Source organism: Chiroxiphia lanceolata, chromosome 10 (assembly GCF_009829145.1).
Source record: "Chiroxiphia lanceolata isolate bChiLan1 chromosome 10, bChiLan1.pri, whole genome shotgun sequence".
NCBI classification, from domain to species: Eukaryota; Metazoa; Chordata; class Aves; order Passeriformes; family Pipridae; genus Chiroxiphia; species Chiroxiphia lanceolata.
Window position 1 is genome coordinate 16,756,279 of NC_045646.1, and position 25,374 is coordinate 16,781,652.

The window sequence follows — 25,374 nt, forward strand, 5'->3', positions numbered from 1 at the left end:
GACCAGTGCAATGCCTGCTGAAGGTTCATTAAAGTGATCTCTACTAAACAAAGCCTATAAACTAAACACAGAAGCTTAAAGCAAGTGTATCCTTAAATTAAGAATAGCTCTACCCACACATATAAGTGCTTTGGGGAGTCTGTGCTTGTTATTCCAGCATTGGGAGAGCTGGAGCTCTATGAAATGCAGATCTTCAAAGCTTCCTTGGAAGTACAATGCTCTTCTCCACCAATGCCTTGTCAAAAACAGAAGTCTCTTTTAGTCACAGTGAGCTAGTCTTCTTCCTCCTAAAACCTCTTCCCATGGATGCTTCAAGGAGGGAGCTTCTTATTGTTGAGCTCATCTCTTCACCTTGCTGGTGAGCTCCTCATGCCTTTCTGAACTTTTTCTTTGATTTTTTCTTTTCTGTGAAGCACTTTTAGCACCTGAATGTTCTTTGACTGCCATATGCTATCTCTTGGAGGACGGTGCTGGCTTAGTGAAGCCTTGCCCTCTTGCACAGTCTACTGCTACTGTACACCACAACAAGCCAGCAGAACTTTGTGGAGACATACTGTAAGCAGAATTGACTTGGGCTTAAATGACCCAAGAATAGGGGAAAGTGTGAAATCCTTAACTTGAAATTGCCACAGTAGGCAGTATGTCCTGAAACCGCAGCCTCTTCAGTTTTACTGAAGAGTAAATGGATTTATAACATAATTTGGGGGAAGAGGTGGAAAAAGGTTGTTATTATTATTATTTTGGTTTTAAAAGATTCAGTCTTCTCAGGTATCTTCAGCTGGAAATGATGGCCTGACAGAATACTGTGTGGTTTTTACCTGGTTGAGTAATTTTGTTCCTGAATAGTTATGTGGAATGATTTCACTTGAAATAAGAAGTGAACTCACCATTTGTTTGGAGTTTTTTTAAACATTATTTAATAAACACAATTTAGGACATGATTACACAGGTAACAACATTACTCAAAAGGCAGAACCTTTCAGCATGAGAAAGCATCCTATTAAGCTTACTCTGGCTTTAGAAGAAGAGAAACAAGAAACTAGAAGACTAACGGCTCAGAGAACATGCTACTTTCTTTTTGATGGGATTCCAAATGAACTTGGTGTTTAGATCAAGGTCTCTTCCCCACAGTGTTTGTTACACACCTTGCTGGCTGGCAGTGCAGTGAAATTGTTTCCTAATGAAACTTCCATTGCTGTGAAATAGTCACATATCCTTGCTAAGCAAATAATGTTGTCATAACTGTGATGTGGATTTGTCAGTCAGTTTTCCTAACAGCCTTGTTATTTAAGCAGGATGTTTGTCATATATAACAGGAATATAAATTGATGCTGAACAGATGAGATTTTTTAGGAAGAGCTGTGATGAAACCTCTATGAATTTGATGGCTTTTTGAGGTGGTTTTTCTTTGTTTCCTTGAGGATTTTTTTGCTGCTTATTAGGTTTAGGGCTGTGCAGGGTAGAAACAACTTTCCAAAGCTTGTCAGTGAAGAATCAATGACTGATTGCATTGCAGCAGACAATCAGATGGGCGCTCTCTAATAAATTTATATTTGATCTTTGTGTAGACATTGCAAATGTCTCTTTCCAGCAAGCAGCAGCTCTTCTAGCTCCAGTGATTGCCAGAAGTTATTTTGGGAAGTTACAGGAGGTGCACATGCTTAGTCTGAATATAGTTAAAGCCAGTTCTTAAAAAGAGGAGTTAAGCCATGTAAGACTTAAAATTCACATAGATAACTGTAATTGTATTATAATTGTATTATAATCTTTCCCTAAAAATATTTCAGTAGCTATAATGAGAAGGAAACAAGAAGTGAAACTCAGAGGAAACAAATTGCAAGTCCAGTGTGCTTAAAGACTCCCTTTGTCATCTTCGCACATTTTGTTGTTTTCAGTTTTTTCACGTATTTATTCAAAGCAAACTTTACCCAGCAAATGAATGAGATTTCTCATCCCTAGCATTTGCATTCTTTGGTTTCTTCTCTGTTGTTTTCTAAGGTTGACAAAGATAAATTTAGATTGACCTTCTTTGATTGAATAGCCTTAGTGTTCTAGTCTAATTCCTCCTGCAGTGTAGCTGTTTGGTGCCATTGCAGTACTGTGGTCTCTCTAAGTGTAACATTGTTTGCATTTTCATTTGTTATGAAGGAAAATAATTCAAAACCAAAATTGTGCGAACTCTTAAGGCAGTGCCTTCAGAAACAGGTTTTACCTCCTGTGCTCCTTCACAGGAAATGAAGGGTCGGGAGAGCCTAAACAGGGGTGCAGATTTTGCTGCAGGAAAATGCAATGCTTCTGTATGATCATAATTTTAAATTCTCTGACTTTGTCGCTGCCAAAATTAATCAGGGTAATGTATGGCAGAGTGAACTAAAGTACACAAACACAATAAGGTATTCTGACTTCCTAAGACAGGAAAAAGAAACATTGATTTCTGAGAGGGTGGTGAATTAATAAGATAATTCTTTACCATATGAAGCAGTCCATAAGATATTAGTGTGGTGCATTATATTGTGTTTCCTTTAAACAGTGAGGCTTAAAATGAGCCTTCTTAAAGTAAGTTCAATGTCATAAGGATTCTTTGGGGGTGAGGGGAAAGAAATCGTGGTTCCCTGCCAGTTTTTTTGTCTGATAATGAGAACTGTACACAGGTTGGTGTGGGAGTATGTTGTGCAGAGGCTTCCATAAACAAACATCCTGAGGCACACAGCAAATAAACACATTTGAGATTATAATTATTGTTTAGTTGAGCCCCTGTTTTAGAGCCAGTTTGGAGAGTGCAGAATAGATGTCACCCTTCCTCCCACCAGCAAGATTTGAAGGAGCTGAAAGCTGGGTGGTAGGCTCAAGCTTGGACATGCAGGGATGCAGTGGGTTAAAAAACAGCCGACAAGGATTGGGAAAAGCCTAATGAAATCCATGACTGTGATCTTTGCCCATGGCATGATCCAAGTGGAGCTTGGATGCTGAATTTAACCTCATTCACGTGATTCTGTCCTGACTAGTTTTATCTGATCTCTGCTCAGCAGAAGTGTCCTCAGGAGCAAGGTGCACCTCGTGAGCTGGGAGTCACTGCTGTTGTGACCCTGCCATTGGCCCTCCCTGTGGAGCAGGAGTGCTTGGAAGGGCAATGTGATGGGTCTGCCAGGCCTAGAAAGTGGGTGCACCCAACCCTGCTTGGTGGGAAACAGCTGAGTGCTGTCAGACACCCATCCCTGACCCAAGCAGTTCAGGTGTAAAGTACCTGAACACAACAAGTGGGAATGAGGCTGGTCACAGAGGCAACCAGAACATGTCATGACTAAGTAAATTCCTGCAGCCTGTACAGTCAAAGTCGTCCTTTTTCAGTTTTATAATTTATGAATATGTTGCTAGGAATAAACACAGGGCTTGTGTGCTCCAGGCAGTTGTTTAAAGCTCTGTCTTGGTCTCGTTTCACTGCATAACAAAATCCCCATCACAGATGGTAGTCAGACCAGACACAAAGCTTATAATGAATTGATGCTAATTTGTTGTTTTTTAACACATACAGTTAGATTTTCGTAAACATTTCTTTGTTTGTACCTCCTTGAGTACAGCGTATCCCCACCTGTGTGGAAAGTCTGCCACTGCTACCAGAGTGACTTGACCTAGATTTTAAAACAAAAACTGAACCCCAGAGGTTTTCAGCTGTAGGCTTACATTTTCACTGGAACTGAACTTCCCCAAAAGTACATTGGCCTTGATCAGGGTCTGGAACGGGTGAGCTGAGAAGGGAATTCTTGCAACTCAAGCCTGACTTTGTGATCCAGCTCACATAATTACAGTTTAGCTACTGGCCAGTAGCACAGCTCTGGACAGCATCAAAGCATTCTTGTAAAGCGTTTTGAACTTCTCCCAATGACCACTGCTGTGGTGGCTGTGCGGCAGCTTCTGAGCACACACTGAGCTGTGCTGTGCCCACAGAGTGCTGCACTTTCTATAGACAGACACCAGCCCAGATCCGTGTGAATTGACCATCTCCCAAAAAGCTGAGTTGTAAAGACCGGATAATTTGCCTACTCGGACATTGTGGCATCCATTGCATAACTGCACTTCAAAAGCTGTCTGGAGTCCGTGGCAGCTTCCCAAGCAGGATCTGTCCTATCAGCTAATGCATCCGGAATGGGCTGTATCAAAAGCTTCAGCAAATCAATGCCCACAGAAATGTAATTTGTCTTTAATGAATTTTATTGTTAAAGAGGAAATCGTAGATAAAAGATTTAGGAGTACAGAAAAGAAAAATTTGATTTGTAGGAAGCTAATTAATTTGTTTTTAAGACATGTTTTTTTCAGTCCTTGGAGTGGAGTGCAGCTTGTTTAGGGAAACTACTTTGCTGGAAGGAAAAGACGGTGCCCATAGCAGTGTGTTTGTCTATGCAGAGGTTAGTGCAAATTCCTTGTACTTGTTTTCTTCTTTCTTGAAGGACCTAAAATACACTGAGGTGCAGGTGTGTTCTGATTCAAGAGAAAATAAAAAGAAGGAAAAAGAGAATTAAGTAAAACTGTAGAAGTGAGGAAAGAGGAAATGGGGAAAGCATGAGAGTGACTGTGTCAGACAAAGTCTGTGTGAGTGAATGTATGTCTGTAAAACCAACAAGTGCTCCAACAGCACTGACTGCAAGTTAATCAAAAGTCACTAATCACCCTTGAAAACTCAGTTCTATTTTTATCCCAGAACAGCCTTCACATCTGTATTTAGTAGATATCAATTCATTAGTGAATTACACAAAGTGATGTTTTTTGTATGGGGTTCAAGTTATGTTTTGATTTCTGTTGAGCTGAGATGCACATGTTCTATAGGATGTTGTTTAAAGTTGGATATTCATCTGTTGGAAGAAATGTTGAACTGTTTGTGTTTCAGAGGATGTTAAATATTCACCCAGGGCTCAATTTCAGTAATAGACCTGTGAGATGGGCTACAGTTCAACAATTTCTGCTGAACCAAGGTAAATTTGGAGTTACTTTCCTGCAGGTGATACCCACCTGGAACTCCATCCACGTAAAAGAGGTCCATATATGATTTGTGTTTCTGTAGCAGGCTGCTCAGTAAATTAGATAATCCTGTTGCTGTTTAATTTGAGGGATGTCTATTCTGGAAAAGACAAACACATATAAATCTGCCTATCTGTTTAGATGGTATCTGAAGAATGCTGATGAAATTAAATAGCCAAATATTTACATTTAACAGTAGTCATTGCATAATTATTCCTGTTCCGTGTGCAATGAAGGAAATTAAATAATTAAATTTCCTATAGATATATGTAAGATTAGCTTTCATTCAGCCTGTTCTGATAATGCTGTGAATCCGAGCATTAATTTTCAAATGCTCTCCTTTTCCTAGTTTTCTCTCAGCTTTCTGCTGCTATTCTTAACTCCTGAGCAGTCAGTGTTTGGGTTGGAGGAAGATGAAAAGTAGGTATTTCATGTCTGTGCTTCTTATTGAACAGAGTTTAGAGCTGGAGAGGTGCATCTGAACATTTGTGGGGAAAAGTTGTGTGAACAGAAATCACAACTAAGCACTGTGAATTTTCTACTTATTGTTTTTAAAGCAAGTGAGCTTTTTATAAAATAACTGGAAATTACTTTGATGTGACAGACGTAGAAAGTATCTTCATTTCCAGCTTTTTGGAATTGGCCAGATTTCCACAAGTGCAAGGTACTGACAGATGCTGTCTTTTACATTGGGCTCTGAGGTTATGGCACATTTCTGAGAACCAAGACATTTGTTGCTACTCCTGAAACTAACTTCTTAAGGTATTCAGGTCTATAAAAAGTGATTCACATCATTTACAGATATTGTGAATTATTTGCAAAAAACTTGTATTTTCAGGAAAAATATTGCAATTCTTACAATACCCTTAAAGAGCAACAAACCTATAAAAGAAAACCATAAAAAGCATGTTTGCTTGAACTATCATGCATCATTTGAGGATTTAAATGTCTTCTTATTTTATTACCATTTGCAGTGTTTTTTCTGTTTTGTTCTGTTAAAGGGAGGTAGTGCTGATAAAGAAACAGCTCTCCTCCTTCTGCTTGATGTGAACTCTTGCCTTTAAGATATTTAAAAGTGTGTGTTTGTGCACATACATGTGGATGCACATAAATAACAATTTATACAGAGAGAGAGAGAGAGAGAGAGAGAGGGAATGCTGTGAGAACCGCCTCAGTAACTTTATGAACTTAAGTGCTGACTGCTCCTAAGAATTATGATCCTTCTGTTCTATGGTGAGCATTGCTGTGGGGTCATATTACTATTCTTTGTGCTGTATATATTTTCTTGCCTTCTTGCAATAAAAAGACCCCCTGCTTTTATTGTAAGCATTTCCAATTTGTAACAGATCAGCAACCCAATGTTGTTTCTTTGGCAGGGTGAGACCATCAAGACCTATCCTTTATGGGTCTTTCCAGGTGATTTACTAGCTATGACTTTCCCTTCATATCACACTTGAAGTTTCATCAAAATAATTCGAAATGTACTGGGACCAAATAAATGGCATAGGCTAAAGTATCTGTTTGCCAAGATAACCACGGTACAACTTGCCAAACCAAACATTATTGTTAGAAACATGGGTTGACCATAATGCCTATCCCTGAACTGGAGTGGGAATGGTTTCATGGGAAAAAGTTTGCTCAACAATATACAGGCTCGTAGAGCCTACATTGGAGAAGAGTCAGCATACTTAGTTTAAAGAAGTTTAAACTGCAGCCAGTACTATGGCTTGTGGCTGATCTTTATTATGTGCTATGTTTTCAAATTCTACTTTTTTTTTTTTTTTACTTTTAAAATGTTATCTCAGGATAATTCCTTTTTCTTTTTTTTTTTTAACCCCCATTTCTGTTTTTGAGGACTCGTTAGAGAAAGCAAACTATATCACAGAAGACTCTTCCATTTTGCCTTTGACTTTTGTGACTGTTCTGCCTCACAGAATGTACAGCTGATTCTTTATTTTAAAGTGTTTGAGTAGTTTAGCTTGAAGCATCATTGCAGCGTTTGAAGTTATAAAAAAATAAAGGTTTCATGATAAGATTATTGGAAAGGAAGGGGCAAGAGATGAACTAGATTTTTGGCTTATCAGCTCTGCATTCAGTATTGGTGAGAGATTCCCAAATTTAGTAGCATCATCTAAGAACAGCTCATTCCTTTTGAGTGGCTTAAGGGCTGAGGCTCTGAGAGGCAGTTTCAACACTTTTCATAATCTACCTGAAGTTTGTAATAGAGTTATGTGGATGGTGGGTGGGAGCGACAGAGCAGAGTAGATTCCTCAGCATCCAAACCTTGCCAACCCCACAGAGAAAAACCAGCTCAAGTTGATGGAGCCAGTGCAAATTCAGCTGAAGAGCCTTTTCCCTTCATTTCTGTGCATGAAACACTCAGGTGAGACAGTGCTGTGAGAGGGACAGTGCAGCAGCAGAGCTGTGTGGACAGTTTGTCACCCAGGGACTGGACTGCACTGCAGCAGTGCAGGTGCAGAGCACCAGAGACACGGGATAAAAGGGGATTAAGTAATCAGGGTATGTTCTTTTTCCTGATAAACTGTTGTTTCTCTTTGTTCTTTAACAAGGAGACCTGTGGATGAACAGCAACGCTGGGATTGTTTCTTCCCTGTACAGTTTGTTCCAGTAGGTTCTGAATAGGGAGAAGGGATGATAAAGCATTAGACTGCTGTGCTTTCAGCTGGCTTTTCCCTTTCCCTTAGGAAGCTTTTCTGTCAAGGATCATCCAAATATGTGCCATCCTGCCTTGTGAATGTGTCTAGTGTTTCATTTTGTCCTTGGTTCAAATTCTCTGCTGTTTTAGTTTAGTTTGTTTCTAAGCACCAGTGCAGCTCATGTTTTGTTCTTCCCATAGTTTCCATCACACTTCGACAAATTTTGACTAATCCTTTCACCGGCTTTATTGTTACTTGTCTCTGTGTTACTGTTTCTCAGCTTGTTATTTAATAACTGAAATACTGGGACATATATGAACATGGGAAATGATATCTATCACCCAGTTGTCATGTTTGGAATTGTAGCAGCTCTGTTGCACATGATACAGTTGTAAATTAAAATTTTCCATTGACCTGGAGCTTAGAAGGATATTCTCAGTGCAGTATTTGCTTAGTCAGTTTTGCTGATCTTGATATATTTATGTCTATTTGTCTTTTATATATCTATTTATATTTCTTTTTATATTCCTCTTTCTTATTTCATTTTGCTCTTCCTAGTAAAAATCCATTTCTCTGGCATGCCCTTGCCTTTATAGGAAGTGAAGTTTGCAACCATTCTTGAGATGGAGTGAAAGGCTTTGATTGTAAATGGATTATCAAAAAATATACAAAATTCTGCATGTTTTATCTATGCAGGAAACTAGGAAAGTTGACTTAATAACAAAGGAGAAATGAGAAAATTATGTCTTTCAAAAATGGCTATATCTGAAATAATTCAGGATAGAAAGGTTTGATGAGACCTGTCTTTATAAATTCTGAGACTGATCCTTTTGTCTTGTTAAAATTTAACTGCAGTCAAGAGAAAAATTAAAGATTATGTGGGTTTGGTAATGTAGTACAGAGCTATTTTTAGTAACTTAAAAAGCTTGTCAAAAGCACTTGCTTTCCACCAGGACTAGCACACTGAAGCCAATATGGGATTTGAATCCAACCCATTTTTGAGTCATGATGGGCCCAAGATGTCTTTTTAGAAATGCTGAGATCACAAATACTTTCAGATTTGGTTCAGGCTTTACAGGTAAGTTCTGCCTTGGCACAAGGTCTTGAAATTTCCAACACGTTGGTGTTACTTTGCTGAAGCTGAAGACTGTGTGTGTCAAAATCAGCTTTTGGAGGGAAGGGCTGTTGCAGTGTCCCTGGGAGAGGCTATTGTCTCCTCAGGATAAAGTGATAGATATTTCAGAAGTGCTTTGAAGCTGTGCCAGCCTCCTCACAGGGCTGTGAAATCTGATACCTCCGCTTTTGAGCTGTTGGTGAAAGTACAAACTGTAGTACTTGTGGAATTCATTCACTGACTTCCAAGCTCGAGTCTGGCCTGGGAATGGAAGAAAGAGTTTAAGAGGAAGGCGGAAAAAAAGACTTCAGTAGTATGTGGCAGTTAACTGTCAACTTTGGCATCTTTTCAGATTTGCAGCTTCATGCTTTCTAGAGATAAACTGTGACTTTTCCCTAAGGATTGGAGGATTTCATTTTCCTTTCCACTGAAGCTGTTAGGATTGAATGACTGTAGGAGCTAAGTGAAGTGCAGAACTACCAGCAAAATGCCTGCTATGCTCTTAGATAGTTAAAGGCTGCAGAACATTTCTTGCAGGTTGCCCCTATTTACATTAGTTTGTTGGTATTTTCCATTTGTAAAGCAGATCAGTGGAGTCCTTCTGTCCATATTATTATTACACCTTGTTGTGTTTCATCTGGATTTGCCTGAAACCTTTGTATTTAACAGGTGGATTGAAGATTTCCCATGGGCTCAGAGCATTCCTGTGCACCCCGTGTGACGCGGGAACTTGTGTAAAAGCAAAGAAGGAGCAACCAAATCTTCAAAGAGTCAAATTTTCTTGCCCTTTTCATTCTCGGTAGAGCTCAAATGTGAGCAGGCAGCGAGGCCTCTGTTTCTGCTGTGCAACCTGGTTGTACAGCCTGGCTGCTTTTGTTTTATTTTAACAGAGTTGAAGGAAGGTGTTCACTTATGTCTCTCACAGTGCTCACTGGGCTTGCCTTGACCATGCAGGACCTGTGAGTCATAACTTCTGTTCGCCCCTGCTCAGGTCTTGTCCGAGTGCAGAAACCTTTCACGTGAGGATGGTGTTGTCAGTGGAACTGACTGGCTTGTCTGGTCCCACAGGGCACAGCTGGAGCTGACATGGTTATTCCATGCAGTAATCCAACCCCTCTGTGCCGTGCAAGGGTTAGTTTGCAGCACAGCTGCTCTCAGCTAACAACCCCAAAGCAAGGACAGAGTGAGAGATGAGCAAGGGTTCTGACACTGAGCAGGGCAGGAAAAGATGGAAAAGGTGTGTTTCTGCTTGCTGAGGACTGGTATGACAGTTTATGGACACCTAAGGAAAAGTCAGAAAGCTCAGGCTAAAATTGTAACTGCCAGACAAGGAAGAATAGCAAGGAAATACTTGAGTAACCAAGGTGGAGGAAAGTAAAAGTTTATTACTTAATGTGGAAATAAGCAAATAATAGGTCATCTATTTGATGTCTTTCTCCCTTCAACCACCACAGAAAAGGTGAATTATGACCAGATGCTTAAGCCAGTTAATTTTAATAAAAACAGGACTAAAAAAGGAACAGGTCAGGTGTACTTGATAGATAAGAAAGATTATAGTCAGCAGAACTTGATGGAATATCCTACAATATGAAGAATTTGCAAATGTTTAGTTACCTACCATTCTTTGTAAGAAATGTGAAGTCTCTTGATGATGTCAAGAAGGCAAAGGCATTACCTGGGTTGGAAAATGCAAGGGCAGCTGAGGGGGAGGAAGCCATGGAGAATTCAGAGAAAGTTGGTGCTCATTCAGTATTAAGAATGAGTGTAAATCATTGGATGATACTTTAAAAATCTTGTCCTTATAAATACAATGAATAATTATCATGATGCCACTATGCACTGGTGCTACCCATGTAGTACATTTAGTGGACTCTTTTTTCAAAGAAAAGCTAGAACACAGTCCCACATCACATTCTTGTAAGAAAATTGGCTGGTTTTATGTGGTAAGGTGGGCACACAACTGCCTGAGATATCCTGGGATGAATGGGTAACTGGGGATTTAGAGTGGCTCATCTGAAGGCTGCCCTGGGAGGTCATGATGGTTTTGCTGCTGGAGTATTTCAAAAAGTGTGTAGATATATGGTAGTTGATTGTGCCTCAGAGGTGGGATATGGAGGAGATGATTTCCTGCAATTCCTTTCTGGGACTCTGATGTGAAGCTGGCTGGGGAGGTATTAACTCAAGTGCAAATAACTCAAGTTAACTGTGCACCGAAGACACAACCCTGAGCTTAATAGATGTCATTTTAAAACCTGGCTAGAAAAACGTGATTTCATATGTGGTAATAATGTCCCTAGAGGACATCCCAAGATGATTGGTAGATTTGAGAATGATGTGAACTGATTGGAGAGGTTCCAAAGTGGGAATGATCAAATGACTAGGAAACAAACCTAGAAGGCAGACTGAAACAATTTGGATTGTGTAGAGAATAAAAGACAGGGGGGAAAATTACAAAAGTCTTCAAATACAGAAAAGACTGCTGCAAAGAAGAGAAGTATAATGTTTGCAGAGAGTAAAATCCCTGCAGTAGAAGGAACAGGAATTAATAGAATTAAATTACAGCAGCAAAGATTCAGAGAAAGCATTAAAAAAAAGGGGAAAAAACCCCCAAGTCAGGGATAGCAATGCACTGGAAAAGAGTGCTTGGGTGAATATGAAATCTGTGATGATGTTAAAGAGCCAGTTAGTGAAACACCTCTCAGAAAGGACATGGAGATGGTTGTTCCTACTTCAGATGTTCTTTCAATGTCCCTATCTGATTTCTTCTTCAAAGATCTTTTATCTCCTGAGGAGGAACACTTTGCCTTGATACTTGAGGATTAAATTTGTTCCTTTACTGCTCAAAATAGAATTGTTACTCTCTGTTCATACCAAAACTGTCTGCCTAGCATGTAGTGAAAGTAGCCAGGACTGCATTCAAGGTTTTCACCTTTCGGTTCCCTGTTTGCCTCCGACAAGAAATACATGGAAGCTGACTTTTCCTCTACCCCATTGCAGCCAGCACTGCAGCTTGTGTATGGAAGAGAGAGATGCTGTTCCTTTGCAGGAGTTGCTGAGGCTGTGCACAGGTAGGGCCATACTGAATACCCAGTCCTGCAAGTGAAATCACTGCGGGCAGTTGTTTTGAGTGTGGATTCCTAATTAACATTTCCAACGGTCCTTCAAATAACACTCAGACTTGCATGCATTGCTCATATTTGGATTTTATTTCAAGTAAAATCTTCCCATAGCTAGAGTTTATGTCTAAATTTTCTTTGTCTTCAGGGTATTAAGCTGTCAGAGAATTGCTGTAAATTAAAACCAAACCTGGATGCAAAATGTAGCTCATATTTAGGCAATGTCAGATAGGTTTTCTGAGGCTAGATCTGTTAAAAACTACAAACTGATCTGTCGTTTCTGTTTAGAAGTTCAGGAGGAAGCAGACAGTTTGGATCAGGCAACAGTCTGCAGTGATGTGTCCAAAACAAGAGCTTTTGTTCCAAAGGGGGCTGATGCAGGCCACCAAATATGCCAAGAATGCGGGGCCGTTTGTGGTGCTGCACAGATACCATCACCGGAAAGCTAAGCACCCAAATTCCTGCTGAAATAACACTGCACTGAAGATGAAGGCAACCGAAATAAGGGAAATCCAAAGCAGAAGGTTGCCACTGCCTACGTGTACACTAACGTTCAGTATAAAATGATCTCTGTTTTTCTTTGAAATCCATAATTTTCAGACCCCTCCCTCAAACCAGCGCGTTTGCTCAGGCAATTAGCTGTGAAACCTTTCAGGGTCGAAAGGTCGGAGTTAGTTACAAGAAGGGGGTTGAGAATTTTTGAATCAGCTAGTGTGATTTCAGTGAGAAATCTATGAGGGCTTTACATCAGGAAATGTTTTTCCAGTTGCCATAATTTCCAAAATCAAACATAGCCATGTATGTGAAAGCTCTGTGTGTAAATATGTATGAATTGGAGGAGTTGTTGCATTCAATGGCTTGTGAAAAGGTTCTACCAATTGCTCTGAGCAATTTTCATACCCATGTCAGTGGTATTTTTGTAATGCCATGATAATTAACAGTGAAGATTGCGTTCATGCTTTTAAAGTCAAGTGGGGTTTATTTCTTGTTGTTAGGTATGAAAATACTGGTTGACATAAACAAAACAAGCAGTGTTCTTAGGGAAAAATTTTTCTGGAAAATTGTATGGAAATGTATTCAATACTTTGGGAATTGAAAGAAGTTAAGAGTAATGTTCTTTAAATTTTACAACTTCATTGTAACACTTGAACTGTCAGGACATTGTAGTGCTTGAAGCTTTAGATAGACATAGATTGGAATCCACTCCAATAGCTTGTCTACCTTGAAAATAATTTAAATAAACCAAGTTTCTAATATGACGCCTCATTAATTGTAGCTAAAGTAGCTAAAGAATTACAAAACCTCAAACCCACAGAGCATCAAATCTGCCAAATGGCACATCTGAACTCTGACACTTGGCAGTTTTGGAATTAGCTCCTTTGAGCACCCAGTAGGGCTCATCTTCAGTAAAACAAATATTTTGCAGAAGCAAGTTTACCTTTTACCCCAGGACTGGGGTGCAGTGAGGAGCTGCTTTGCAGGACTGTGGCTTGAAGAGGTTGGTCTGTGTCAGGATCCCCATGTGATGTGCAGTGTGCTCTAGGGGAGGTATTTTTCATCACCCATAGGAGTGAGCTAAAGTAGATCTGCTTGCTGTGGGTAACTCTTAAGAGCTCACAAGCCCAGCTAAGCACATCTGGAGAGCAGGCGTTCATAGCCATTAAATGCCATGGGCTTGGCTGGTTACAAGCTCTCCTCCTGCTGCCGGGAGGCTGGAGGGGCCCTTGGCCTGACTGAAACTGGCATTTCTGATGCTGGAAATTGGAGCATTAGAAGTCTGAGTGCCTGGAGGTTACCTGGATGGGTGTCACAGACAAAATGGCTTGGAAAGTACTGATTAATATGTAAAACCAGGCTGCTACTGCAGGAGCGTGGGTTGACACCAGTGGTGAAATGGGAAGCAAAGCAGATTAAGCTCCCTCTGGAAAGATCAGTTGGTGAAGGCAATGATTTGGGTTCCAACCTGCCTATTAACCCATCTAGAGGAGTTACTGCAGAGAATTTCCCCAGCTGATGTTTTGATGAAGTACTTAAGTGGTATAAAATCACAAATGCAACGCAACTGGTATTTTACTGTTTTTACAGTAAATTTTACAATTTTTCAATTATACTTCTTTTCATTAATCTCATAATACAGATTAACAGGTTTCTCTGCCTTTTTATTGGGAAAATGTGTGGTGATACTAAGCAAAAAATTTAGGGAAAAGGGACAATTTATTTTCAGTGTCTTTATCATCTGTCAATGACAAGATGGATAGCCACATCTTCTCTGTCTTTGCAGAATGGAGTCTGTGTTTTAATGGATGGGTCTAATCAGAGCTAAAAGGAAATTTCACAATATATTTTTTGTAGAGAACACTCCCAATGCTAATGAGCAGCCGAGTCTGTCTCGGGGAAACAGTTTGTTACTAAAAATAAATTGCAGCCCAACTGTAACTAAAATCAGATTGCAGAAACCAAGCTACTCTGATTCCTGATTTCTGCTGCAGAAGGAGATGACTCTGTTACAAACAGCTCTAATTATTATATATTTTAAAATGTGCCAACTGAGCCCTGTTTCGAAATTAATCCACTGGTGAGCTTCTATCAGATATGCTTAGAACATTCTCCAGAGATTTTCTTCAGGCTCTGCAAAGCCAGTGAGGAACCAGTTCATAGTTATGAGGCCAAAAGGAAAAACAGTGCACACGAGCTATTTATAGAATATGAAGCAAAACAGTGTGATAAAGGGCAAACGAAAGCTTTCAACAAGAGGCTTTTCGTTCCCAGCCACGTGGTCTTTACATGCAATTTCTTTTTTACTATGCAATTTAGCAGGGAAATTAAATCACTTGACAGCAGCCTTTTTCTGGTTAGAAAAGAACCTTTCAGTGCTTCTTTCCCGTTTATAATACACTCACTCACTTGTGGCTGTTGCTGTTCAAGAGGGTTTGTTTGCAGAAGTTTCTGCAGGGACTGGTAATTTTCTGGCAGGTGGAAGCAGAAGTAGTGACCAGAGGTTGCCCTGGGAAGCTTTTGGTTTTCAGCATGGAAAACCACTCTGCTGCCAGCACAACATGCAGAGTTCTTACTCATGAGCCCCCGATGTTTGGGACAACAGGACAAGGATTCATCTCATCTGAAACTTTGGCAGTTAAAGGCAGTGGCAGAAGCAAGTAAAGGGAAATCCAACCTTTCCAATTCCTTTTGTGTCCCATCACCCACTGTATATAAATGTCCTTGTTGCCTGTTCCTGCCCTTTTGTTCTCAATGCAAAGAGCAAAAGGACGTTTCTGTCCTGGGAGTTTATCAACCACCTCCTTCAGGTATATTTTGAATATATTTCTTTCAGTGCTAATTAGTCCAAGTTAGTGTGCTCCCTCTCCAGGGGCTGCCTTTGAGCAATTCTAAGCTTGAAAAAACCCAACTTGATCTGGATGCCAATTTGTGGCTTAGCCCAACATCGTATTCAACTCTTTCAGAAATGTAGGAGTTGCCAATTTTTTGACACTGACTTAAATTAGATATTTTACTGCCTAAGTGTGATGTCTCCAAGAAGGGGAATGGTGCAGAAGAGATATTGCATGAACTGTGTCCCAGAGGTCCAGGCAGATAAAAATAAGTGGCTTGTCAGATAGATTTCTTTTTGTTATCTTTCCTTTTTCTTTGTGTCCGTGATAAAGTTTGAGAGAGGCTAAAGAAACTGGATAGTTTATCTCCCAAATATAGAGGATGATGCTGTCATTTCAGAATATTTTCACAGACAAGGGGATTTATGGCAACAGCCTCTTTTCCTTGGACATTAGCAGCACATTTGCAGGTTTGCAGTGTGTGTGTGCTACCTGAGCTTCTCACCACTTGGGTAGATCAGACTGTCACCCAAACTCTCATGTCTCATCTGGGCCAGATTCCTCCTTAGTCCTGGGAGCTCATGTGTTTGCTTGAAAATATTAATGCTTCACAGACTCATTCTACATTGTGACAAGTGAGAGAGTGGATAAAATATCCAGGCTTTCTGGGAGCTAAGCACTGCAGTTGGGAAGCTGGGTAGCAAGGATCAATGAATGTGATACCTCTCTCTGTAGTCCCATATGTCAGTCTCTCAGACAATTTCACAGATTTGCTAATGGGAACAAGGCTTTTCAGTGAAGCTACTTCAGGGCCCTTACAGAGATCTGAATGTACTCCAGAACCTTGATGAGTGATAAGCAGAAACACTGAAAGACAAGTTTCCACTGCTGCTTCTCAGACACATGAACTCCTTCATAGTCAGGAGTCATTCTGAGTTTAAAGAAATCACTGCTGGCTTCCTCCCAGGATGCAAGTTCTTTTAAGAACTCTGTTTTATACGTCTGTGTGTATATACATGTATAATGTTGTTTTCAAATACCCAGTGGAAATTTAATAGAGTTGCAGGAACAGCAGAATGGAGGAGACCTAAGTCTATATCCAGCACATAACCCAAACACTGCTGCTGAGTCGATCCCCAAGAGAAAGGCAGGGCAGTAATGCAAAACCAGAGTTGAGAGGTTGGGGGCTGCTCAGTCCAGTTGAACAGCTAGAAAAATCTTCTTTGCTCCTCTAGTGTTCTTACTGGACACTAAAACTGGTCTAAAAATAAAACCTAGCAAAACTGGAAGAAAAAAAGAAATTGGAAAGAGTGGAGGAAAAAGGAGTTATTTTCAGCAATGTATTCTGTGCAAGTTTTACTTTACTGGGCAAAAATTAAAATGGCAATTTTGAGCCACAACGGCTCATTGCAGTTGTTCAGATACATGGTGTTCCCATTTCCCTTCACACCTTGAACTTCCTGGTCAGAGTGACAGTGTCTCTGGTGGGACGTGTCCTTCCCATCCCACAGCTGCACGATGGTGAAGCAGAGGAGCTGCTTTCCTGGGTGAATGCAAGGTGTGCTCTGCTCTGCTGTGAGAGGGGAAGGTGTGACACAGCTGTGCAAAAGCAGCAGGGCCTTGACACCCCGGTTGCAAGAGGTGGTGGCAGGAGTGCAGAGTGTCACTGATATTTTTTCACTTGTAGTTACTCGTGCAGGAACACAGTACAGCTCTCCTCCTAAGTCAGACTGTGACCAGAGTCACAGTCAGTAGATTATAGATGGGAAACCAAACCAAACCCCACATGCAAGTTCCCTTAACAATGAGCTGGAGCGAGGGTGAGTCCGAGAGAAGGGCCTTAAAGCTGCTTGTGTTGGAGCACAAGTGGACACAAATCTGCCTCACTGCATTGCCTGTCTTCAGCCTGAGGCTCAGCTCTTGCTAGTGAGAAACAGGCTGATCCCATTCATTACTGTCACCTTCAAATATAAACCTGCTGGAACAGAGAGCTCTTCTCAAAGCCATCTTGTACTCCCACTATGTGCTAACCAACAAGACTGTGCTTGTAAGAGCACACCATCAAGTGTGCTCTTTTTTTTCTTTTTCAAGATGATCAAGAGGGACAAGAGACACAGGACACTGGCTTAAGGGTATGCAGATCACAAAGCTTTTTGATGAAGAGAACATGCAGCTGGCTGTTCCAGAAAAATAAACACCACTTTTAAATATCTAGCCCTCTTGCCATCTCTGAAGAATTTCTGCCAGCTGATGTGAGTATCTGAGGAAGAGTTTGGAAAGCTGTCGCCTACAGGCTGCCCCCTTTGTGCGTTGGCTGGATGAAACGGAGCAGCCTGCAGAATCCGGGGCAGATGAGGATAAGGAGAAGGGACTGTCCTGCTCTTAGTTCTGTTGGATCATGTGTTGTGAGCCAGGCATACTGCTGAAGTACATGCAGGAACTGGGTGCACTGGCACACGATTTACACTGAAGACTTAAAGGATGAACCTTAATGAGCACAGACCTGTTTTAAGGGGTTGCTGAAATGATCTCTTAAAATATGGGACTACGTCACATGTTCTTGTATGCTCTCAGCTGTCTAAAACTGGCTTTTGTCCTGACGCTCCAGATGCAGGGTAGTCCTTTGGCACAGACTGGGATCCTCCAGCATAGCTGAGGGGGCCTGAGTACCAGGCAGAGCAGGGGTTTGGCTGGAAGGGCACCCAGTGCACAGATATTTAGCTGAGCTTTCAGCCCTAGGAACTCTGCACATGCTGTGAAGTAAAGCAACCCTTACTCAGAGAGACTTTTCTGGCACAAAGGCAGCACTGGAGATCTTGCAGACTGCAAGATCTCCCGTGTTTTGAAGCAAGCATTGATTTGTAAAGTATTATGTAAAGTGATAGGTCTCCTTCCTGAAGAGTGGCTGAGGCTTCAGAACAAAGCATTATGCCTTTTATGTATTTCTCTTTCCTTTGCAGTTACAGTTTCCCTCTACATTATGAAGACTAATGTGAGAAGAGTTTTAGTTTTGCTGTGAGAATTCATCTACTTCTGCCCCTCTTTCCTCATCTGAAGTCAGTGAAGTGATGGTTCAGGTAGTTATCTGGGTGTGCTCACTCAATTTCAAATCTAAAAGTTTCCAAAATATGCCAGGATTGCTGGCTTTGGACTCCAGCCCACACTCTTGCGATTTTGATACAACATGTCTGATTCCCTGCATTGTTGCCTTCTTTTTCAGTGTTTCACTTACACTGCAATAAGATTAAATTAACTTTATCACGAGCCATTCATAAGCACACATACAGGCCTGTATGTACATAGAAACAGGGAGAAAGAAAATGCATTATGATACTTAGAGTGCTTAATATCTATATATCTGCATAACAAAATCTAGCTTATTCTGTTTCCATTTTTACACAGACTTGTCCAATTACTTAATCCAAAACTGCATCCTACTCTCAGCTAGTGCCGAGGTGATCCAGCAGGCAAGAGGTGAGCTGAGTTGTGTTTGGTCAGTCCCCATGCAAGTTATTCTTTCCTTTTTTTCTTCTCTTGCTCTGTGGTTTGCTTGCTGTTCTTTCTTTTTTTTTTTTTGCTTGCTTGCTTGCTTTTTTTCTGATTTTTTCGGTCATAATTTTACATATGGGCTTCTTGGGTCAGGAGGTTCTTTACCTGCATGTTTACTTTGCATCTAGTCATGTTAGGCTGTGATCCCAAATTTGGGTCTGTGTGCTACTGGAATATAAATAATAATGTGATGTTGCTTTGGTATGCAGTCAGGTTGGAATCACTGAGACTCCACTCTGCTTGTGGGCACTACTCATTGCAAGACTGTTTTCTTAATTTTTGCCTGAAAATGATACTGTGTACAGCACAAATAACCCCCAGCACAGCAAAACAATGAACAGCAACAGCATAACAAAAACTTTCAACTGTGCCAAATGGTGAAAGCATTTTCTTGCAAGAGTGAAAATGTGCTGTAAGCACTTCTTAGTTTGTTAGAAATCTTGGGATGTGTAAATATGACTGATCCCATCTAGGTTGTCATAAAGGGAGTTTATTGGTGAGCCCAAGGTTAGAAACCCCCTAAGGCTCAAAGGAAAAGGGAAACAGGTGCTTTCCCAGAGCTTTGGAAGCTATGCTACAATTAGTTTCTTCCTTTCCTTTGGGCTTAATAAAGTGCTAAAGTTGGTATGTTATAGCCACGGTAACATTTATAATAAGAAAATATGCAAATACAGCAGCAACATAATTTTTCCAGGCTGCTTAGCAAGCAAATGGTTGTGTGCAGAATAGCCTTCAATCCTATGAGCATCTTTCTGTCAGAGGCAGCTCCTGGTATTTATGACAGCAATAAACCCACTAATTATTATTGGACAAAAAAAATTTCAGACATTTTACTTTCAAATCTTTCAGTATGTAACAAAAGGTTCGGGATTTCAGAAGTTCAGTCCCTGAGGATAAACAAATAAAGTTGTAAAGAGCACACCTTGCTAATATGATCGTTCCTTATTAGCACATTACTTTTCAAATAAACAACTTGCTAATGTCTCTAATAAGCAATTACTCTATGATGAAAACTGCAAACGGAGCCTACTGGTGGGTAACAGATAACAGTAAAATCTGTCAATAAAACAAATATTGTTCTGCCTGAACAGCTCTCTTCCTCACTCCAAGAGAAGAACAGAGCTGCCTGGGTATTTTTATAGGCTGATGTTTGACAGCCAGGCATGTTACAACACTGCTCCTCTGACACTTTGCTCTGATGTTATGTGGAGGCTTCACTCTTTACAGTGTTAGTGTTACAACAAAATAAGGCAGAGATCTTTGCTTAGTTGGAAGCTACCTACTCTGAGTACTTGAGTCAAACAAAACCATAGTAGGGTAAATGTTTACCCAGGAATAGGGCAAGAATTTGCCAGATTATTAGCTTTCTTTCTTTCATAAAATGAAAATCATAATTAAAAATTTGGAGTCCATCCTATCTCTGAAACATGCAAATGAATAGAAATAGCATTTCAGCACTCTTTTCTTCATGCTATTCTAAAACATAAAAAATATTTACAGTGGCAAAAAGGTGTTAAATATATGCAACAATCCCACTTTCCCAAACATTGAAAAGTGTGAAAAAAAAGTCATAATTTTCCAAGCATAGTTGACAAACTATTTTCAAAACATTTGCAGCTTAATTTTTATACTTTCCTAGTTGCTTTCCCATTGATTAGAAAGTTCTGTTGTGCTTGCTTTGGTTGCTGTACTCCTGCACTCATTTTTCTAAAATAATTTTGCACATGTTCTCTTAGTTTTTCAAGAAATAAGGATATGGAATATGAGAGAGCCACAGAGAGCCACAAATCCCCAAGCCTGGTGCTTTCCAAATTCCATGGCAAGTTTTATTTTATATATAGCTTTGTAGAAAAGGGATCATTTGAAGGAAAATCTTGAGCCATTCTTATCTTTGTTCCATGCTGGACTGACATCATGGTATGGAAATGCAAGGAATGTACAGTAAAGCCTGGTGTGGGAAGAAGATCTTGGCAGAGGGATGATTAATGGTGTCTGAAAGAGGGAAAACAGTTATGTAAGAAATACAGCCCATGAGGTTCAAACTGAAGAAACCATCACAGGTGCAGACTGTAAACAGGCCCCAGAGGGAAGAATATTGGTCTTTTAAAGGTGGACTCTGTAAACAAACAGATGAGGCATAGGAAATATCTTTCCATATAAATTTTTATGGTACAAATCAGTACATGGAGCACATAAGCACCATAAGTGTTTATAAACTCGAAGAACATCCATATTGCAGTAAAGCAGCACAAATTGTACCGTGGTGTAAATTTATATAGCATGAGGCAGATGTGTGGTCTGATGGCTCAATTTGTTTTTTTGACTTTAGCAAATGACATGATTTCTGTGTCTCTGGTTTTGTTTTGTTCCATTTAGCTGCTCTCAGCTACATAATTGTTCTTTTAGCTTGTAAATATTATGGTCAACCTCCAGCAAAGTTTAGATGAGGCCAATCAAATGTAAACAAGTGTGTCTGGACCAATGATGTGAGTAAGCAAAGTCATCTCTTGGGATGTTTCCTCCCCCTTTTCCTAGCTCCCCTGGGACTGCAAGAGCTTTGCCAAGCCTGCTGTGGTGCTGCACAGCCTGAGGTTCAGTTTAACGGCCTGTCTGGGATTTATTTTTTGGGGGTTTTTTTGGGTTTTTTTCTGGGGTATTTGGTGTAGGATTTATCCAGTGAAATGAGAATAATGGACCAGAATCACTTCTGGGGAGTGTCCTCACGTCTGTCCGTGCTTCTGTCCCTGCCCTAGAGATTGTTGCCTGCAAAGTCAGCAGAAGTTAATGCAGGTGTTAAGGTGCAGTGTGGAGGGGACTGGAAGGGTGAGGATGAGCAGGGATTCCTGATGTTGCAGTGCTGTGGTGTGGCACTGTGGTGTTTCAGCAATGCCCTGAGATGGTGTCAGCCCCTCTGAGTGCAGTTTTCCAGCAGGGCTCAGCCTATCCTGTGCTGCCCTGCACTGCAGCAGGGAACACGACCAGCTGCACAGATGTGGCTTGGTGGCACTGTCACAGCTGTTACTGTGTAAGGGCCACAAGTGCTCTTTTGCTACAGTCAGCAAACCCACTGCTTGAAAGCCTTTGCATTAAAAAGATATACATGGCATACTTGTTACCCTAAATATGATCTTTGAGTTAAAGGGGTTTCACTGCACGTTGCTCTACTGTTTCAGCCCAAATCCAGCCAACCAGTCACTGTCACTGTACAGCCCCCAACCTGTAGGACATACTGTCAACACAGTAAATGAATCCCATGGGCTTTCTGCTGTGAACACAAGCAGGCAGGTGGGTTTCCCCTCATGGAAGTGCTTTCCCTTGCTTTGGAGCCTCTCACTGTTGTGCAGTGGACACAGGCCCTGCTCATTCCCCTGCATCCAATCTTTACCTGTTTCCAGCCTTGCCTTCCCACTCCAGCTTTGTGTTTTCTGAGTGCCCAAACCTTGCTTTTTGCAGCTGTAGCAGTTCAACACCGGTGGCAGCCTTACGTTCCACACCTCATGCTCTCATAGGCAGTGAACTGTTAGGTCATGATTTTTGATTAGATATGAATTAACCTTTAAGGAAAAAACCCACCAAAGTAATCACTGCAATGCTCCTGATCTCCTGGGAACGGAGCCTGGGAGGTGTCTGACATTTTGCATTATTATCTATGGGAGAGGAAGGAGCTGGGCTGTTTTTTCCCACAAGAAATGTATCTATTTTTGAGAGCAAAGTACTTTCTTTGCCATGGGACCCAAAACAGTTTTCATTCACTGACTCACGGTCTCTGGAGGCTTTTTCCCTGAGCTTAGGAGGCAAGTGCTTAGTGATTTGCAGCTGGAAAAGTGACAGCCCAATTAGGTAAAACTGTTAATTTAAAGCTAAAGATGTTACCTGTTTGCAGCTGTCTTGGCTTTGAAGAACCGAACCTTCTCCATCAGCCCCATTCCTCTGTTTTCACACAGAGTTGCTGTAGATTTGATCATTACAGCTATTGGGTGAGAATCTGAAAGCAGTGTATCAACAGCATATGATTTATTCTGTGGTTCTTGCACAGAAAGCCAAAATATGATTTCATGCTTTCCTGTTTCTCTTTTTGTCTTCTTATGGTATAAAAGTCATTCATTAGCTATTCGCTATTAAATTTGTCCAATAGGCTATTTGCTTAATTATGGATGAATGCTTATTGATGAATCTTTCTTCCCAAGAGACAATCTCTCCAAGACTCAGGCAGAAGCTACAGGAAATGTACTTGGACAATGTTCAAGCTTTATTTCTTCTTGTGGCATATGGCAGAGCCACTGTGGGTCACCTTGGCAGCTTATGGCCTCAGATTGATCCATAGAATGCTTCCATGTGCTTTGCCTTCTATTTTTTGAAATATGAGGAATGTCTATAGTCAGTATTCATTCCAAACAGCTGAAAACTCTCTCCTGCATCTCTGGAGGGTCTGATGGTTGGATCCTTGTCTGCCTTGTCCACATGGTAGGACAGGACTTGGAGGCAAACGTACTCTGGGAGCTGCCAGTGTCCACACAGCCTGGGAAGTTTTGGCAGGTGGGACCAGACATCTAAGCATGCTTTTCTGTTTCATTCATAGGTTGCATGGGGATTGTTTAACCTTTAGACAAAGCCTTTCCAAATAAAATGTTTTACCAAAGGAACAAAATATTAAGGAATGGGGTATAACAATATTTAGAATTCCTCCACATTGCAAAATCTGTGCAATAAACTTTGGAAGAGTCACTACCAGATGTGCTCAGTAACATTTCTTAATATTTGGAGTTGTTCTTAAATCTATATAACTAATCAGCTCTTTAAACTATGCTCCAGGCATAGTGGAGTGGAAAGAAATATTAAAAAAATGCCTGAAGGAATGAAGTCTCATGCTATTTATGGTAAATGCTCTGCTTTCCTCTTGTTGAGGGGTTTCATTAGTTTGAATTAATGCAGCTTAAGAATTACTGACAGTAAAGAAGATTCCAAAATGGCACATGGAATATTTTTACTGTTAATCTATAATAAAGAGGTAACTGTCATTTATCCTGAAGTCAAAATGCAACTTCAGATTTCTTATTTAGAAGATGATATCTTAATTGAGCTCCACCTGGGAGATGACCGGGTAAAGTTTGTGTGATGTTTTTGCTTAAAGTGTGTCTGTCAGGTGCAGTTGGTTGTTATGGGAAACATAGCAAAGAATTTCAGTGCAGTGAAACCATTTTTCCTGCCTGTTCACCAAAGCCCTGTCTTTCTAGAGCTTGATGTGACTGAGGCTGCGTGCCACAGTATGGTAGAGGATCCATGAGCTTATGTATCTCTAGGCACATGGGCAAGCAGAGCTGCAGGATGGCACACTGGAGTGGGACCCTGGCTGTCATGTTGTAGCCTACCTTATCAAACAACTGAGAGCTCCTTGCACCACGTTTTTGACACTGGTGGGCAGGGTATGGGCATACAATGGACTGAAAGTGGGGACAGAACTGGCACTCAGTACCTTGTGTCTTTAGTGAAGGATCCCAGACTGTTTGTGAGGTAACAACTACTGTATGCAAAGGACCTGCTGCAGCTGATTATGTGTTTTATCCTCCTTTTGAATCAGACTCATGTGCAGAATCTTTGCTCAAAATCCTTCTTACTGATGTTTCATGGTTTCTGATTTCCATTATTTGACAATTACTAAAAGGAAATCTTGTTACTGATGCAGCATTAAGAGCAGATCTGAGAATAATCAGTAGTTCAGCGACTACTTTTTATTCTTTCTGCTTTTGTGGCTTATTATAAAAGTGTCAATCTCTCACTGCTATCTAACAAACAAACTTCTGCCCTGGATCCATTTCCTCTTGGGCAGTTTGCCAGGAATAACAAATTTAACTTCAGCTCTCAGTTTAAGAAGTTTCACTTCACTGAGTAGAGTTCAAGTACAGTCTATTACCCTGACTAAGTGATAGAGGAGTCCTTTGATGTTTGCTTCTTGAGTGGTTTATACAAGCCAGAGTTTCCTGTAGGAAAAAGAACTGCAGCTGAAGGAAATACCTGATTGATCAGGTAACCTCTTCCTCTCACTCCCACTTGAGAGCGTCTGAGTGCCTAGTGACAGAATTATGCAAACATATAAAGAGAGACTCAGTACAGGCTCCACCAGCAGAAGTCACATACAGTTTGATGATGTTGCTCAGTTTATCAGGTGAGAGGGGCCAATCCTACTCCTCAGACCTTCCTGTCCCCCACTGCTTTCCCTTCATCAGCTCTGGTGGACCACCACGGCTTGCTCAACCTGCTTAGCCTGTAAGACTTCACAGCTGAAGTTTTCTGCCATGCCCATGGACTGAACTGGATAATCAGTAGGGTTCCTGCCATGAAAGGGGCTGGGCTGCACAAGTGGCACCTGGAGTGGGAGGCTCAGGGGAGAGGGGAATAATGTTACATAGGAACAGAAGTCCTCCATCTGCACTGCCAGCCAGCAGGTCAGCCTGGCTGTGTCACTGAGCCATGCACTTGGGGGTCCTCCAGAGCCCTCTCACCTTCAGCTGGGTCCCACTCCAAACTCTTCTGGAAGATACTGGTTTCTCTTGTGATCACCATGGGCTGTGTTCACTTTATCACATAAAATAAATGGT

General features: G+C 40.9%; 2 long non-coding RNA genes across 2 annotated transcripts in view; one reads left to right on the forward strand and one right to left on the reverse strand.

Moving 5' to 3' along the window:
* Positions 1–11,669: 11,669 nt before the first annotated feature.
* Positions 11,670–25,374, forward strand: part of LOC116791616 — a 194,969-nt gene continuing 181,264 nt past the window's right edge. Inside the window, exons 1-4 of the long non-coding RNA XR_004358793.1 lie at positions 11,670–11,852; positions 17,321–17,481; positions 18,190–18,306; positions 18,632–18,703. This is a non-coding gene — a long non-coding RNA (uncharacterized LOC116791616). The remainder of the gene's footprint in view (positions 11,853–17,320; positions 17,482–18,189; positions 18,307–18,631; positions 18,704–25,374) is intronic.
* LOC116791619 lies at positions 20,641–24,248 on the reverse strand. Its single transcript, XR_004358796.1, has 3 exons — positions 24,148–24,248; positions 22,652–22,763; positions 20,641–20,770 (listed from the first exon to the last, which is right to left on the reverse strand). It is a non-coding gene; the product is annotated as an uncharacterized LOC116791619 (long non-coding RNA).